Source organism: Rhincodon typus, chromosome 23 (genome assembly GCF_021869965.1).
Source record: "Rhincodon typus isolate 14 chromosome 23, sRhiTyp1.1, whole genome shotgun sequence".
NCBI classification, from domain to species: Eukaryota; Metazoa; Chordata; class Chondrichthyes; order Orectolobiformes; family Rhincodontidae; genus Rhincodon; species Rhincodon typus.
The window spans coordinates 4695709-4707889 of NC_063354.1; the positions used below are offsets into that span (position 1 = coordinate 4695709).

Genomic DNA, 12181 nt, shown 5'->3' on the forward strand with positions numbered 1-12181 from the left:
TCAGCCTTCCTGCTCCTCTGATGCTGCTTGGCCTGCTGTGTTCATCCGGCTCTACACCTTGTTATCTCAGAATCACTATACTGCCAGGTTTTTGAGTAGTCTTCAAGCAATTCTCCAATGTACAGAAGTGCAGCAGCTGAAGAACTTTATCTGTCCATTGTGATCACTTTTTAAAATTACCCTAACCCTTAAATTTGCCTCTTGTAATGTTTGTCTCCCATTTGAGGCATCAGAGTCTGTGTCTGGTGCTGAGAATCATTCTGCAAATCTGAGACCAAAGCACTAAAAACTGGTTGCATTTGATGTGGTGAGTAGAACTTTCATTAGTTCTTAATAATTTTGAATTTATGATGAAAATAAGCTCCAATGAAAACTATCTCCTGGTTTGAAATGGTTAATCTATTTTCTGTAATGTTGACTTGAAATCTGAAAACCACTTGTCATTCTGTCTGTTAATACAGTCCAACATCATTTACAGCATTCTGTCAGTTCATTAATCATTATGAAGAAAAATAAATAGGATTCCTACGCAGCTGGCACAACAATGATGATTACAAATGATATGGGTGTTAAAAGGCTGTATATATGGACACGAAGATTCATATTTTAATTGTCCTTTGTCAGAGAGTGCAGCTTCATCTGGCACATGGGTATATGAGGAAGACCAAAAGCTTAGACAGGTGTACATGACAGATTTTAAGTAAACACCTAAAAAGGACAACATTACATCTCACAACATGCTGACTGGTGTGCTGAGAGATTCAGAAGGGGTGTACCAGGATTATCCGAAACAGTTAACATTGCTGCTTTCACATGCTTTCTATTTCCATTTGAGAAAATCTTTTATTCTTTGTGGGATGTGAGTTTCACTGGTAAGGCCCTCATTTGTTGCCCATCCCTAATAACCTTTAGGAACCAAGGACTGGTTTAAGCAGTTGGGGTATACAGTTAGATTACAGTATTCAAGAATAAATTATCACGAAAAGACCTTTTACAGAATCATTGAATCCCGACTGTGCAGCAAGAGGCCATTTGACCCATCAAATCCACACCGACCCTCCGAAGAGCATCCCACCCAGGAATTTTGTTAACTCACTACAATATCAGGTGGCACAGCAGGTTTCAAGATCATCCTAGCACCCGGTGGATTAGCACTGGAACAGGTTAAGGAGCGGGTTATCTGCATATGTATTCACTTGATTGTTGAATAGCATGTATAATAGATGGACCTAAAGGAAGGAAAGAAATCATAAAATGATTTCTCTCCTACAGCCTATATTCCTGTTTATAGCATAAGCTTAGAACTATCTTTGTCTCTCAATGTCAGTCAGTGAAAACTACCGGCTGGTGGGTGATAGCCAATTCACTTTCAATCTAATCAAATCTTTTATTGTCATCATTAAAAAATTGCAAAGCCTAGTAATTCCTGGGGGTGATTCAGATCTGGTTGGTGAGTCAGCAGAAAGATAGTTAATTGCCTGCATCAAGGCTTGTGGAAGATAGCTTGTCCACCCTCACTTGGTGAAGTATGTACTGTGTCCTTCCCGAGTTAGCAGGGACAGCAACTGAGTTAACACTTCAGTCTGGTATGACTCTTCACAGAATAGAAGAAGAGTTACATTGTACTCAATATTAAATTTCTCTCTCCGCAGATGCTGCCAGGCCTGCTGAGTTTCTCCAGCATCCTCTGTGTTTGTTTCAGATTTCTAGCATCCGCAGTATTTTGCTTATTTTTGGGTGCTACTCCCTGGTTTCATCTTCTGTCCATTCTTTTACTTCATTTGGTAGATAATTGGCCATTTCACCCATTGAGTTCTTGCAGACCTATCTTCATTAATCCCATGTTCCAACACTTCAACATGTTGTGATATTTCAAGTGGTTATTCCTGTCCCTTTTAAAGGTTCTGAGGTTTTCTGTGTTTATGACTCTTCTAGGCAGTGCATTCCAGATTCCTACCACCCTCTGCGGGTCGAGAGTCATATGAAGGTAAGGATGGCAGTTTCCTTCTCTAAAGAACCTTAGCAACTAAGATAGGTTTTTCCCAACAACGATCATCATAAAACTTTTAACTCCAGATTTTTATTGAATTAAAATTTCACTTTCTGTCATGGTGGGATTTGAATTTAGGGCTGAATGTTGCTGGAACATTATCTGGATCCTTAGATTATTAGTCCGGTGACAATCCCAGTAGGCCATCATGTCCCCAGTATGATTGGCTATATCAGCAACTTGGTTAAATGTAAAATTTCTTGTGACCAGTGGGGAAGTGGGACTATAAAAGGAAACAGTGACCTCCTAACCTGTATCATGACAACAGAAATGCTTGCAGTGTCTTCTGATTATGTGGGTAAGGTTGACAGCTCTGGTTGCATGCATTATAATTACATGAGCATTCAAACAAGGAGCAGTAGTAAGTCATTCAGCCCATCATGCATGCTTCACCATTTAATAAGATCATGTCTGATCTGAAGGGAAAACTCTGATAACCTTTCACTCCCTTGCTCACCAGGAATCTATCCATCTGTGCTTTAAAAATATTCAAAGACTCTGTTGCACCATATTTTCAGGAACTCATGACCATCTGTGAGAAAAAGAACTGTTTTACAAGAGTGGCTTCTTATTTTTAAAGAGTGCTCTCTAGTTGTAACTTCTCTCCACAACTATCCTGTAAGTTTCAATCACCTCAGCTCTTACTCTTCTAAATTCTAGCAGATACAAGCCTTTCCTTATGAAGATGATCTGATCATTTAAGGTACTAGTCTGGTAAAATTTCTCTGAGAGGTTTCCTTACCAACTACTTGTGCTTCTACGTCGTCGTGTCACTGGTCTGCCCGATATTTTCATTCTTTGGTTGCACCACCTTGCCATGTCATGAATAGAAGCTTCAATACCTGGAAGGATAATTCTTGACTGCGCAGGAAAAAGTCTTCTATCCTCTGTCTCCAATTTAATGCCTCTATTTACTGAAACTTTTCTAAATTCCTGGTCTTCCACAACATTCCAGAAAAGTTAACAAACTTACGTGGGAAGTAATTAAAATCTGCACAAAACTGTAGTTGCAATCAACAACTGAAAAGATGAATAGTATATTTTTAAGCAATTTTACTATAAAGTCAGTCATCAAGAAGCCACAGCATGGTTTCATTTTGGATGGATAGTTTGGGTGCTAACAAGATGAATAAAAATGATTGGGATATGTTCGCTGTACTATTGCAGCAACACACTCCATACAGTTCCTCTGTGAAAATCTCAGTACTTTTGAACATTTTGCCAGACTAAATGGGGAGTTTAGAGTTTATCGTGACCACACTTGAGGAAAAAAAGGTTATTACTTGGGTAAAGTGAACAACAAAATCCTAAGTGCAATGTTTCTTGAGTGCATGTTGGAAGTGAACGTTTAAGAGGGTGCTGAGCACTAGATTAGACTAATTTAGTCTGTGGGAGACCCACATGAAAGATACTAATGGGCCATTATTGCTATTGCATCAATGTTCTTGGTCACATAATTATATCACATTTGTGGATACACAGGCATACTATTCAGCCCAGATGAGTAGGAGTAATGCATTTTTTAAAAGGCCCTTCATCCTTTTGAATGTTTCTTTAGTAAGTGCATACATTTTCACCCTTTAATTACAAGGGTAGTTTGTTGTTTCCCCCATAACAATTTCTTTATTTTCTTTAAGAATCATTATTTCTTTCCTTCTATTCACTCGTGTTTACCCTTTTGTTTTGAGCCGTGACAAGTCACAGCATTAACCACAGCTTGTGTTATTTTCTTAAAATTGGATGTAGTTGAGGGTTACTGATTGAATTTAGTGGTATGGATTTTTCAATGTAATTGTTTTTCATTTTAAGTTAATAGATCTAAGCTACATAGTACTGTAGCTAACACTACAAACTGCAGGTCTTTTGCTCATCTCCCGGTAGCAACTGAAAATCATTCTTAAGTACTGACTTGACTTAAGTACTAATGAAGAGAAATCAAACTGACAGAACCAGTTGAATGCATTATTACTGAAGCTTCAAAGCACTCTTCAACAACAACTTGTATTTGTAAAGCACCTTTTAATGTGTTAAACATCTGAAGGCAATTCATGGAGTGTCCAAAAACAAAAAAAATTGAAACCAAGCCACTTAAGGAGATATTATGGAACATTAGAAGTTGGTTTTAAAGGTGTCTATTAAAGGTGGAAAGAGATGCAGAGGTTTAGAAAGGGAATGCCAGAGCTCAGGGCCTTGCCAGCTGAAGGCACAGCTGCCAGTGGTGGAGCAATTAAAACTGGAGATGCTAAACTAGCCAGAGTTGGAGGAGCATAGATACTTCCCAGGTTTTGTTTTTACTCAATCGTGGGACATGGCATTGCTGACTGGCCAGCATTTATTGCCTTTCCTTGGTTGCCCTTGAGAAGATGGTGGTAAGCTGACTTCTTAAACTGCTGCAGTCCATGTGCTGTAGGCAAATCCACAATGCCAGATGGAGCAGATTATACACAGAGGGACAACGAGGCTGTCGTGGAATGAGAATTTTAACACAGATGTTGTTTAAACTGGAGTCAATGAAGGTCACTGAACACAGAGGTAATAGAATTTTGGATGATCTCAGGTTTAAGAAGAGGAGAATGTGGGAGGCCAGCCAGGTGTTGGAGTTGTTAAAGGTCAACAAGAATGTCTTTGGCATTCAGCATTACAACTTCCGTATCAATGAGAATGCAATGGATTCACTGAGCAAGGACCGTGGAAGGGAACAAATGAGTAAATTAAGATCAAGAGTACTGGTAGATTAAAAACCCAAATGAAGAAAGCTGTTCTAGAAAGAAAGGGATTAAGATTGTTTAAATAACAGGAATGTTGCAATATGCAAAGAATTTAATGAATAAAGCCTGCACACCCACTTAATCTCTTAGAACACTGTTTAGTAATTGTAAAAATCCTCTCAGTATTCTTTCTTACCACCATTTTATGAGACATTCTGGTCACTTAAGACACAAGATTTTTTCTTATTCAACTCAAATAGTCAGAAATCAGCTCTCACCAAATCTTATGCTATTCTTGTGTTGGTTGGATGAAAAGAATCATGCACAGTTTCTGTACACTTTTAATTAGAACAGCTGCTTTAGGCTTTGGAGGTGGGCCTATCGAGGCAGATGGTAGTTGATTTATGCCTTACTGTCATCTCCACTGATTAGATCTACTGTATGACAACAATGAACTTTGCAAAGGAGTATGCTTTGTGTACTTTGATCGTGTAGGGTTTTCAAAACAGTTTTATCTCAGTTGTTAAGAGACAACTTCTTGGATTTTGGAGCACAATACTTACGGATGCAAAACAATTAATAATCCCCAATTATTTTTACTAAAGCAGCAGAAGATTCGATCTTCAAAACATTCTTTTAGGTTCTGATGGACTTTAATGTATAACTTTGGTCTGCAGACAATTTGAAAGTGAGCAAGTGTTTCTTAAGGAAAGATGATTTGGTAAAATGGGTTTACTGACAGTTCACAAACTTGACATGGATACAGAAGTTTCTGAATCTCTGGGTCATACCTGCGAAGATTTTAAAAGCCTCTGGCTGTATTCTTTCTCAATCTGCTTCAACTTGTTGCTGGTCTGTAAAAACAAAAGGAGAAATGTAACATGAGATAGGCAAAGAGGAAGAACGTGCACAGACACTCGCTGTTGACCTAGGCGCTTGGCACCTAATCGGTATGCCTGTCACTTAGGATCTGGGCTCTATGCCAATTTCAACGCCCCTTCATGGCAACCAAAAGCACAGGGCCTTGCTTTGATCTTCAGCCAACTAGTCATCACTTGAAAGGAAAAATCTATCTCTGCTGCCAATTATTAGCAAACATGAAGGGCTTTCTGGATGAAAAATGACAGCATAAAGTTTATCAGAATGACTTCACCTTAGTAAAAACAGAAACACATGCTCTGATGCAGACTGTGAAGGTACAATATGACACGTATGCTTTAGAGTGCCAGATGATTTTTAAGAAGAGTCTGGAGCAGTGAGTGGTAGTGATGGGGAGGGATCAGAGAAGGGAAAAAAAAACGAAAAAGAAGCTGCACAGTCAAATCCGCCCGAGGGAAGAAGCAACAACATTCTCTAACGTACAACCAAGATATAGTCAGCTTTAGGAACTTCAAAGGAGTTTATGCACTTAATGTAAATGTGGCCATTAGCAAAACTGTACTCCACCTTTTTGCTGTAAGACCATTAAATATGATTATTACCAACATTATTATAGTTAAAGTAGAGAACTGCCAATTTAATGCACTTTGGAAAAGGGTTTATGCAAATCAAATAATCTTTAACTATAATTATGATTTTCATTGTATAAATGAAACTGCAATACTTAAAAGGAATCCCCTCCATAGTAAATAATGAGTCCCTCTACTCCTGAGCACATCTCTCCATTATTCAACTGAGAGAGTGAGCTGTTCAGCTTGTGATCAGCTGATTTTATATTCCCTCCCTGTGAGAAAATTGTTTTGTCTCCATTTCAGTCCACTCCCTCATGGTACAGCATAGTAATGACAGAATGGTACAGCACAGAAAGCCATTTGATCTAAATGGGCCTGCATGAGGTCTTTGGAAGAACTAGCCAATTGTTACAACATCCTGCTATTTCTTCTTATTCCTGCAATTATTTTCCTTTCAGGCATATATCCAACCCCCTTTTGGAAATTGCTCTTGAATCTGCTCCCACCACCCCTTCAGGTAGTGCATTTCAGAAAATTTGAGGAAGGATCATTTTCTTCATGTTGCCATGGAATGGAGTAAGAGCAGGGAAAAGAATGGAGGCAAAAAAAACCCTGCAACTTTCTTTTAAACCTTAACTGCAGCCTGAATATTTAATACCAAGTTTTATATGCTCGTGCTGCAACACCAGATGCTTGAGCAGAAGGTCATGGAACTATACATCAGGGAGGATCATTAAATGATCAAGGCCAGTTTAAGTAAAATATTACAACATTGGTGTAAATTGGGACGTACACTGGAGCAGAGGAACAAAAGAATTGCTTTCAGGAGACATTAAAAAGACCTGTTTTAACATATGTGAAAATATCACAAGAATGCAATACCTGTCATCAGTGTCTAAATCAGTCAATGAACTATTGGGCTTGGAGATAACCATACAGCCACAAAACAAATTCTGAAAGCTTCTTTTCAAACTTCTCTTCAACACTAACACACTAACAAAAACAAATCAAACACTTCATATTTGGAAACAACAGGTGTTGAAAAGAGGAGAGATGTAACTATGAAAATAAGGCTTCAAATGAATCTACGTATATGGTAGATCTTGGCAATGGTTTGAGTAAAGTTGATAAATATTTTACACTGGCTATTACAGAAATATCTTAAATTCAGCAATGCAAAAAAAAAACATCCACGAGAGACATTACAGCAGCTATCTGGACAATATCAATTTCAAAAACACAGGACACTAGATTATAGCCCAACAGGTTTATTTGAAAACACAAGCTTTCAGAGTCTTACTCCTTCTTCAGGTGTTAGTGAGAGAGGTGGTATCAGACACAGAATTTAAAAGTAAACGAAAAAAAGTTACTTATAAATTCTGTGTCTGATACTACCTCTCTCACCTGAAGAAGGAGTAAGACTCTGAAAGCTTGCGTTTTCAGGGCTATAACCTGGAGTCATGTGATTTCTGATCTTGTCCACGCCAGTCCAACACTGACACCTCCACATCATGGCCGATTTCAAGGCAATGCTTCCTGTCCTCACCATCGCCCCTTCTAAACAGCATTAGTGAACCAGATGGGGTTTTTCCAATAATCAACTGTGGTTTTATGGTCATCATTAGACTTTTAACTCCAGATTCTTATTGAATTAAAATTCCACAACCTGCCATGATGGAATTGAACTTGGTCCCCAGAACATTACCTGGGCGACTGTATTAATAATCTACTGATAGTACCACTAGGCCATTGCCTGCCCTACTGGTTCATCTTTATCCACCTTGCTTGATATATTTTTAACAAATTTGTCAAACAGTTTTCCTTCGATAAAATCATGTTAACTCTGCTTGATTATATTAGGATGTTCTTAATATTTGGCTACTACTTCCTTATAATAACACTAATAATTGTTTTCAGTATTTTCCAACTGACAGATGTTTGGATTAATTAGGTCATAGTTTCCGGCTTCTGTCTCCCTCCTTTCTTGAATAGAGACCTACAATATTTGAAGTTTATCAATCCACTCGGACCTCTGCATTTTAACTTACAATCTATGTATTTATTATGTGTCCAGCCAAATCTTTTAAGACCCTAAGATGCAGGCCAACATGCTTGGAGTTGTCAGCTTTTATTTCCATCAGTTTACTGAATACCTTTCTCAAGGGACAATTTCTCTCTTTCTCCCAGATTTTGTATCTTTATTGGTATGTCTTTAGTGTCTTTGAAGTCTCTACCATTCCCTCATTTCTCATTATTAATTCCCTAATCCTGGTGCCTAAGAGACCAACATCTACTTCAGCAATTCACCTGCTTTTATATGTTTGTAGAAGCTCTTACAGCATGTTTTTATGTTTCTTGCTGGTGTACTGTTGTAATCCATTTTCTCCTTCAACTTTTTATTGCAATTCCTTTTGTATTTATGCTCTTGCATAAGTACCAATGCAATTTGACAAGGCATTCAGAAGCAACTTGAATCACACCAGTTGTGCAAAAAACTTGCTTTTCTGTATCCTAAATGAGGTCATAGAAGATCATAGAATCCCTACTGTGTGGAAACAGGCCCTTTGGCCCAACAAGTCCACACCGAACCTCAGAGCATTCCACGAAGACCCATCTCCCTAATCTACATATCCCTGAACAATATGGGCAATTTAGCATGGCCAATTCACCTACCTGCGCATCTTTGGACTGTGGGAGGAAACCGGAGTACTTGGAGGAAACCCACGCAGACATGGGAAGAATGTGCAAACTCCACACGGACAGTCGCACGAGGGTGGAATTGAACTCGGGTCCCTGGTGCTGTGAGACAGCAGTGCTAACCACTGAGCAACCGTGCTGCCCCAGAGGTGTATTTCTGTCATCTGTACCATTCTTTTGACAAGAGATCAAGCCAATCCATGCCAATTCACCTTTCTAAAGATATTTCAGCTTTTATAACATGTGCTTGTGTTCTTTTTTAAGCATACACAACAAATTTAGGGACAGAGATTTCACTTTTATTGAGTAAAATGTGTTACAAAGTTGGGTAGAGTATTCAGGAATTGGAAGGCAAGAAGCTAAAATGTGTTGGTAAAAATGATTGTGGGAGAAGATTATCGTGGTCACATTAAAGGATTTGAACTTTGTCTGTGCGTAGAGATTTTTAAAATGTAGGTCTGTGAGTAACCGGAGGGTGCAATTACAGAAAGTACTTGAAATGAAACTATTGGCACCAAAAGGCCTTACAGGTGAAAGGCAAAACCTCAGACTTGTTTTGATGTTTTGACAACAAGTTCAAATTTAGCCAATCAATTTAAACCAAGCCCTTAGAAATTAAAAACCTATCAAATTTAAATCTGATTGTGTTGACTGCCTGAACCCAATAAAATTGTGAGAATTTGTTGCGCCATTGGTGGTATTTAAGAATGTTTTTTTTGAAAATCGGCAGAGAGAGAGAGAGAGAGAGAGTGAGAAAAGCCCACCTAGTTTAAAAGTACCACAGTCGTTTAGCGAAAAGTCCTCACAGAAGCAATTACAGAAAGATATTTGTAAAGGAAGATTGTCAGGAGAAAGCAGGAGGTCCTAGCAGACAGTTCTCTGTGAACTTGGAGAGATTGTTTTAATTTATTGTGTTCTTACTAATTGGATTTATTAAGTGGGTCTTGTGTTTATTTGAACAGTATTCCAGTAGAATTTAGATTAGTTGGGAAGTAGTTAGTATAAAGGGGGGAAATTGTTCAGCTTGTTAGTATCTCTTCTAATTTGTTCATTATTAGGTTAAATAAATAAATTGTTACTTGTTATTTATAATGTGGATCAGGGATTTCTTTCATTTAACCATTAATTTAACAGATTATGAGGGGAAAGGTGAGTTTCTCTGGCTGTTTTGGGGGTAACTATTAGAAGGGAACGTCCACTCCTGTAAAAACAGATTGGGGCTTGTATCAGTTTAAGTATCAGAGGAGTTCAGCTGTTCCCCCTCTGTAACAATGAAATGGAAAGAGAATAAAACATATTTTCAACCACTCAGTTTTAATTTTATTTGCAGCCGCAAAATATCATCCAAATTGGTGGTTCTATTTGGTCCCTCAAAGACCATTGCTACACTACAATCTAGGCATTTGGTTTAATTGAAGAGGAGTACCAGGTACAGATATCACAGGGCATTCACTGAGAATATCAATCCAAGAACTGAAACAGACAAATAACACAGGTTTGTGCAGAAACCTTTGGGAGTTATGGTGAGATTGTCAGTCCGTTCACAAGACTGATGTCACATTTGGTGTTGAGCTGAGTATTCAGCCTCATGATCGCATTATTACTAAGACGACCTATTTCTACCACCATAATATTGCTCAACTTTACCATCACCACTACCACAATCACACATACCACACCCCACCCCCACCCCACACCGCACCCAGTCTCAGTTCATCTGCTGTTGGAACCCTCATCCATATCTTTGCTTCCTGTATAATCAACTGTTTCAACTTATTCTTAAATTCTATCCTCTGTAAATCTGAGATCATCTAACACTCTGCTGTTCATGTCTTAACTCGTAGCAAATCCCATTCACCTATTATGCCTATATTCAGTGACCTGAATTGGTTCCTGGTCAAGCAATCTTAATCTTGACCTTAAGGCTAAAAGGTGACTAAGGTTGGGATCTGAACCCTGAGGGGCATTTGACATATTGGAATGACTGGAAGCTAGGAAAACATGGCAGGGATAGCGCTGCTATTAAGTATGTTATAATGAATCATAATTGATTAGAATCATTTTGGGTTGATACAAGAAATAGCAAAACCAGGAGGTTACTTGTGGAAGGAGTTTATAGGTCCCTATAACTCCACAAAGGCTGATATCCTGCCACCAAGTCACCCTTTATTTACTCATGAACAGTCCTTAAGTATAGTACTCCCTCTTCAGAGTCAGCTGTCTTTGACAGTCCCATTTTGTAGGAAATACTAAAGTACCAAAATGGCCCATTATCTGTGATCAACACTTCCAGGACTCCATGTATTGAAAAAGATGCATGCAGTTTTCCTGTTGTCTTTCCCATGTTTGATGAATGGACCCTATGCACGTCCAACCACTTTGAGTGGGCGTCTACAATGATTAAGAACATTGAACCCATGAAAGGACCTCCATAGTCGATGTGCAACTGAGCCCAAGTTTACCCAGCCATTCCCATGGATGTGGGGGAGCTGCTGGTGGTAATTTTTGTCCTTGTTGGCACTCTGGGCACTGCCCCACCAATGTGCTACGTCTGCAATTACACCTGACCACCAGACATAACTTCTTGTCGACATCTTCATTTTGGCGACCCCTGGTGGAGTTCAGCCAGTATTTGGCGGTGACCTCTGCTCGAGACAATCACTCTTGCTCCCCAAAATAATATGCCATCCTCTACAGTGAGCTGGTCTCACTGGGTCCAAAAAGGTTTTAATTCTGGTTATGACAGCCCTTAGGTTTTCCGCATCACCACCAGCTGTTTCAGTTTTGAAAAGACTGGATCTTTCTGCGTCCAAAATCTGATATTGTCAGCTGTGACCAGGAGCCTGTCCAGAAAATTTAATATCATTACAGACTCTTTCAGTTGGAGTACCACCGCTGGTGTATCTGCTAATGGGAGGCGGCTCAATGCATCCGTATTGCTACTTGGCCTCCCAGAAGGTGTTTTAATGTGTAACTATAAACATTAGTTTAATTATTAGTATTAGCACCCACAGCTGAATGCGGCCCGGAGATATAGGCGGCACTACTTTGTCTTCTTTAAGCAGACCAAGTTGGGGTTTGTGGTTTGCGACTATCATAAATTTTTGTCTGTAAAGGTATTGGTGGAATCCTGTGATGCCAATATGAACACCAAACCTCCTTTCTTTATCTGGGCATATTTATGCTCTGCATTAGCCAAAGTCTCAGATGCATACATAATTGGGTGTTCCGCTAATACCACCCTGATGCTGTACAGAGAGGCACTGCATGTCAAT

General features: G+C 39.0%; 1 protein-coding gene across 1 annotated transcript in view; it reads right to left on the reverse strand.

Moving 5' to 3' along the window:
• The window catches only part of LOC109936771 (centrosomal protein of 112 kDa-like), a 119462-nt gene that overhangs the window by 100217 nt on the left and 7064 nt on the right, over window positions 1-12181 (reverse strand). Inside the window, exon 2 of the mRNA XM_048610813.1 lies at window positions 5550-5612. The gene's annotated coding sequence lies outside the window, so the exon portion shown is untranslated. The remainder of the gene's footprint in view (window positions 1-5549; window positions 5613-12181) is intronic.